Source organism: Lygodium microphyllum, chromosome 4 (genome assembly GCF_053477565.2).
Source record: "Lygodium microphyllum isolate KBCC chromosome 4, Lygodium_microphyllum_v1.1.10, whole genome shotgun sequence".
Taxonomy (NCBI): Eukaryota; Viridiplantae; Streptophyta; class Polypodiopsida; order Schizaeales; family Lygodiaceae; genus Lygodium; species Lygodium microphyllum.
Genome location: NC_141138.1, coordinates 30,214,912 through 30,221,698, shown reverse-complemented (window position 1 = coordinate 30,221,698; position 6,787 = coordinate 30,214,912).

Sequence of the window (6,787 nt, the reverse complement as noted above, 5' to 3'; positions counted from 1 at the left end):
TCATAAATTAGATCAAGAATCTAATTCATCCATGCTTATATATTTTTCTTGAATTTCTCAAAATTGGTTACTTGACTTTCTAGTATTTATCCATTGGATTATTTGGAGGCACCAAAAGTTGAAACTTTTTAGCATCAAAATGAGTAACTGTCAAGAGAAAAAGCTCTTTTGAATTTTCCTCTAGGGGATCAACCTAGGTCATATTAATTATCAAGGCCTAATAAGGATCAAGTTTGAATCCATCATGCTTCACTTTATGTAATAGCAATAACAACACTCACCTTTTGTGATGTTGGCTCTCTCACGAGCAACATCACCAAGTCTATAGATTGTTTATTGATTCAAGTGTTTCAAGCAACCAAGCTAGGCTACCTCTCACATAGCCAATGTGCACTCTCCAATTGAATATAGTGAGATTATGAGCCAATCCATTAGTTATAGTCTAGGTGCACAAATCCACCAATAGCTCCACAATCCAAGGAATACACTCAAGTAAGCTCCATCTCCATGCTCCACCTATTGTGCTCGTCATGCAAAGAGAAGAGAAAAGAAGAATAAGAAGAGAAGAGAAGCAAGAGCTTGTCCAAGTTGGTTGCTCACTCTCACCCATACTCTTCCTCTTGAGTCTCTCCCTCTCACACACACAACAAGATAGAAAGAAGAGCAAGAAGAGAGCTACAAGTTTGTACACTCCAAGAATTATCTTATTCTCTTGGTTTTTGGCTTATATACATGTCCTCTTTTTATGGCATCTACCCACCATTGGGTCCACCAACACTAGCCCTTTCTTTTTCTAAGCCTACAAAGCAAAAATTAATCTATATGTTGTTATGAACTTTCTATTTCTTAAAACTTTCATAGAAGAGAGCCTAATGCTCATACAACTTGAATTATTTTCTTTGTTTGGTCCCATTCAAACTCTTTCTCCTACACTCGCTTGTTCTTCACAAAATTTAATTTTTATTACGATTTCTCCTTCTTCCATTTCTTTCATCCTGAAAGGCATTAACATTTCCCCCTCCTAGCTAAGAGTGCTAATCCCATGGCACTCTAAGGTTCTATGGGTTCCATGTATAGTTGATGCCAATTTGGAGGTGTAGAGAGTACTAGTAGTAACCTTGTGCTTTAGACAACTGTGTGGTGGGAATGGAATTAGCTTCAAATTCTTCTTCAGAGATAAGCTTAATACTACTGAGGTAGAAGAGGAAATAATGAAGATGATGTGGACCACCAATGTTTCTAGTTTTGCCATGTTGTTCTTCAGACTATGTTATCACCATAGAAGGATGTGTGCACTACCTAGGGGGTGTCTATCTCATTGTGTTGTGACTTTTGAACTCGTATGGGTGTAACTAGGAGATGAGTTTAACCCCACACACTTGAGGACCTAGTTAGTGTTAGGAGGGAAGTGTAGTGCAAAACTGAGGGAGGGAGCTCTATTGACATTCTTGGGATATCTTGCCCGTAATGTGCCCTGAGTCAAGTAAAGTGTAGAGGGGCTAGAGGTTACAATACTCTAAGTGTTGTGCCTCTATGTGGTCCTCAATATTTTTCTTTTCTTTTATTTTATTTTCTTTTCTTTTGGTTTTTTGGAAAGCATTGTGTACAAGTAAATGAGGAGGGCTTCATTGGGACCCTCTGTGAGCATGGAGTGGTTGTCGAGGTAGTGACTATAATGATCTTTCTAGGCTTGTTTTTCTCATCATATAATTCTTCAATGTAGATCTTGGTACTAAGGATCTTGTTGGGAGAAAAGGGCAACTACAACTAGTGAATCAGTTGACATTTGTGTCTTGTAGTAGCTCAACTCAGTATGCCGATAGTGTATAGTGCAAAGGAGAATCTCACCATGGCTCACCTATCTATTCCCACTTTCACATCAAAGAAAGATGGCTAGAGATCCTCCTCTTCCACCACCTTCTTTTGAACAGAAGAAGCAATCTTAAATAATTGTATGTTGTAATGAAAGAGAGATCTAGGCAAGAAGAGAAATATTCTACGAATATTTTGAAGGAAGGGATTAAGTTATTCTCTCGAAACTTGAGGTTGTCTTTCAATATTTTTGCATTGACATTGTATATTAAAGGAAAATCATGCAGGCCATGCCTTGCAGAGTTGTAGTTAACAACTCCATGTCACCTAGTATAAGGCATGTAATTGAGGTCCCCTTTTTTGAATGGTAGTGAGCTCTAGAAGGCCACCCATGATTCCATGTTCTCATCCAAGATGTTCCTTCTCCACGTAGGTTGAGACTCGTAACCTTTTATATACTGTGGCACCTCAAACACCTTATTATGCCAATAATTTATTGATTTGTGTTGCCACAATCTAGGGTCCTTAATATTTTGCACAAATATCAAAAGCAGCACCTTTTTGAGCCCATGCAAAAAGTTAAAAGCAAATTTCATAAGCAATTTCTGAGTCTCCCATTGTTCCCAAGTAATGAGTTCTCTATCCCAATTGATTGATAAGTACTCTCCTCTCTCCAAAAAGGGTGTGTCACTAAGTAGTGGTAGTGAGCTTCCTTCTACTTATTTCCACCCATTCCCTTCTTCTCTATAGGGCTTCTGTAATACTTCCTAGAGGGATAAGTGCTCTTTCTATTTTTGAGGTGGTTTTTTGTAGTGGGGATGCTAATTGCTCTTATTTTTCATGTTCCTTGTTTGCTTCAAGAAAAAGAGGTGATGATGGTGGTGATCCAATGGTTTGGGCGAGTTCTTTAGTGATGGCTATTCCAATTATCTTCAATTCATCTATGGAGAGACCCATTTCCCTAAGCATCTACACATGTTCTTCCTTCATCATGCTATACTCTCACTTGGGAATTATCACTTGTAGACTATGTTTGAGTGCATGCCTAGTGAATTGTAGTTTCTTCTTGAGGTTATTCATAATGTCATCTTTACATAGCTGCCACACCTCAAGTAATGTGTTGATGAAGCCTTGTTGTTGAACATACATCACTACCTCAATTGCCTTAGCTATTTCTACTATCAAGCTTCTTTCACACTCTTCTTGTGCTAAATGGGTGGTTATACTCAACAACACATCCATGTTCTTTTCTTTGCATTGAATTACCTTTTCCTTTGCTATATCTAGCCCTTGGTTTTGCCATTTAGCAAGGATTTCCAATGTGGTTTGTTGTTCTTGCCAATTTTTGGCAAGGATGCTTCTTTATTGTAGTTCATGGGCTAATTGCTTTTGGAGTTGGGTACAGTTATATGTAGATTTTTCTATCTTGTTTTCCAACTCCACTAGCTGTTGAGTCTTTTCTTAGGTCTCCTCTTTGGCTTGCTTTTCCTTCTCCATCTTCCTTATTAATTGCCCTTGGACTCGCTTCCTCTTCTCTAGTTCTACCTCTAACTTAGCTTTGTCTTTCATAACTTGAGAATATTGGCCTTCAAGTTGCACATGGTTTTCTCTTTCCACTTCACATTGTTCTTGCAACTCTTCACATTATTTTTCCTTGTCATTGCCTTCCCTTACTACGCCAGTTCTTTCTTTAGACTAAAAAACTATCTTATTTTTTGTCGTCAATGAGTGTCATGGGCTCTCTTTTCCTTTTCTAACACTTCCAAGGCTAACTTTCTCATCTAGTTGATCCCTTTGCTCTTTTAGCTCTTTTGATAGCTCTTCAAAACCTAGTGCTGAGTGATTATCAGGGCAGTAGTAGTAGAGAAGCTGAGAACCCTTCCACTCTTGGTGTTTTAGGTGCCTTTTAACCAAATTTTGCATCCATGTCTACCATCCATCCGATACCAGTGATGACCAAAGATTTTTTTAATCTCACTTATGAGAGAACAGTGACCTATGTAGCAAGCTAATAGACTATGCACTTTAGTCTACTTCTAGTCGAATCATTTATTGTGGGGGCTAGGATGGGTGGTGTTGTGGCTACAAGTAAAGGGGAAAACATTTCTAGTGGAGCCTTACCTTTATCCAATATGATTGATGGCCTAACTGTAGGTCTTGTTACATTAATGCCTACCTCTGAAGACCCTTCTAGATTGAGGTTCATAAAAGCAGTCTCTTCAACTCTTGAGGGTTCCTCTACTGATCTTCTAATCTCTAAGGCTATGTATTCTTGCACTTGCTTTTTAAGGCGCTCCTCCTCCTCCTATTGTTTTTGCCTCCATTTCTCTTCCTCTCTATTAAAGGCTTCTTTCACTTTTTCAAGATCTTTCTCCTCCTCCATTATGCCCTTCTCTCATTTGATTGACACCCTAATGAATAAAAATTTCCCCTTTTTTTCTTGTGATGCATATGGTTGTGCCTTTTTTTGTTGTTGTTGTTGGGTTTTTAGCCTCCTATATTGTAGGTCTTGGAGCCTCTTGCTCCTCAACTCAATCAGTCACTCTATTGCCATGGCTTGAGTCTAAATATCGATTGTTATGTTCCTAGGCTAAGTTGCCTCTTGTTCTCTAATTGAGCTTATCATACGGGCTTTAGTTGCGATGCTTTTACTAGGTGATTTCCTAGTTTGGAGTTTCTGTCATGTGGTAGTAAGTCTTATTGCAGTCTCCTCTATCTCATGCTGCAATCTCCTAATTTCCTCTTTCTATTGATCCTTCAAGGGTCCCTACTCTAGAGTTTTAGTGCAAGTTGATGTCACCTCATGCACTGCTATGCCTTGTGGTTACTATGCTAATGGTTTTTCTTTTGGATTTGATTCTTTGGTGACTTCTTGTATAATGGCTATTAGTACCCCACCAAATCCTGTTGAGATATTTGCAATTACACCTACTTTAGTCCCTTTGTGAGAAGCAGTGAGGGCTTAGGACCAGAATCCCATATGCACAGTAGGAGAAAGTACCACCACTCAATTCCTATAAAGCATTGTACTTGCACTCTTTTTCTAATGCAATGATAGTACTCTTTTCTTTCCAGTAAAGTGTCATGTCACTGTCAATACACAAGATTGTGTTTATGAGTCCAAGTCTCAATATTGGAATCTAATTCACTTGTGTAACAATTTGTCCTAGTCAGGGTCAATCTCTTCATGAGTTTCTTTTTTCTCTTTCAACCTCCATAGCTTCCGCATCTGCCATGCTCTAGATCCCGCGTATTTCACATGGTATCAGAGCTCAGTTGAGCATGGCCCAACTCTCCTTTCACTCCTGTCAGCTCCTTTCCATCTCTTCTCAGCTCAGTTTGAGTACTGGACCATATCTCCAACTTCATTTGCATTCCTACCTTCAATGAAGCTTCCATGGTAGCCATAGACAGCAGCACCCTATCAATTTGAAGCTCTCATATCTCTCTCCACAGGCCAAATCTCTCTGAACTTCCTTCTGGAGAAGTGTTTCTCTACTTCCAAAGCTCGTTGTTGGCTCCTCAATCATTGAGATTGGGTAACTATAGCTTCAACATTGCCTCTTTTCAAAGTTGTTGCCATAACTGTGTCTGTGGACAACACCTACCTACCTCTATTGGAGCAGCCATATCTCATCAACCAAGAATATCTCTTTGAGCTTTCTTCTTGAGAGTTATTCTTCAGGTCAAAGAACAACTTCTTGTCACAAAAATCAAGGATATTGATGCACACCATGCTCGGCATTTGCATTTTTCCAAATATGGGTGCAGTTTTGATAGTGACCACTTTGAAGACTTAGATCTCTCAATTGGAGTATAATGAGTACAAACCCTCTTAGTGGGAGTTAGATCCACTAGTGAGGGTCCTCCGTCTCAAAGGGCTTGAGTAGATTTAACCTGTGGAGTGCATGAGAGCTCATTTACCAGTTGCTGGTTCCTGTTTTGACAAGATAGCCATATCCACTTACCTTTAAGCTCATTTTTCCTTCATTTTCTCTCTTCTGCCACTTAAACCAAGCCAAGGCCACTCTAATATGAAGTTTTCAGCAAGTATTCAACCATAAAATCAGCAAGGAGGAAAATCTATGAAGATTTTTTGAAGATCATCAAGTCAAACTCAAGTAACAAACATCAAATTTCAAACTAGTATCTTTTGATACTTCACTGCCATTGCTTGTGTCTTTTGACACATACAAAGATCAACTCATTCATGATTATTCTTAGTCATTTGAAGCTAATTTGTTGCTGGTCTCTCAAGTCAAACATGGGCAAAGATTCTCCAATTGCCCGTTTCAAAGGAGTCAAACATGGGCAAATTGATCCTAATGAAGAAGGGCCTCTGGACCATTACCATTGGAAAAGAAAAGAAGCCTCGTGATGCGGATCTTTTTGTCACTTGGCAAAAGAACGATGATAAGGCCCAGGCCATTATCAAACTGGAGCTAGATGACAACTATATCCACCATGTGGATAACTGTGAGACCTCACAGGATACATAGAAGAGAGTTGACACCTTGTTTGGTGCACAGTCTAAATCATCAAATTATGGTCTCCTAATTGAGTTTTTCAAGCTTGAAATGAAGTCCAGCACATCACTTTCCACACATCTAAATTACATGGAAGGACTTCTAATCCAACTTGCAGGAATCAACATTAAAATGGAAGAAGATGTTTGCATCGATGTTCTACTTAAGTGTTTGTCTCCTCAATATAATAATGTACCAACAACTTTAATCAACATGCCAAATCCTGAACTTGTTGATATCCAGGCATCACTATTAGAGGAGGAAAAGAAGCTAAAAACTAAGGAAGAACCAAGTACCTCTAGAGATGAGCATGCATTATATGTTGGCAACAAGTACAAAGGCAAGAAGGATCAGCTCTTCTGTGACTTCTGCAAAAGGACCGAGCACATCGAGAAGTTCTACCACGCTAGAAAAAGGTCCCAAAAGGCCTATCTAGTTGTAGTCAAAGA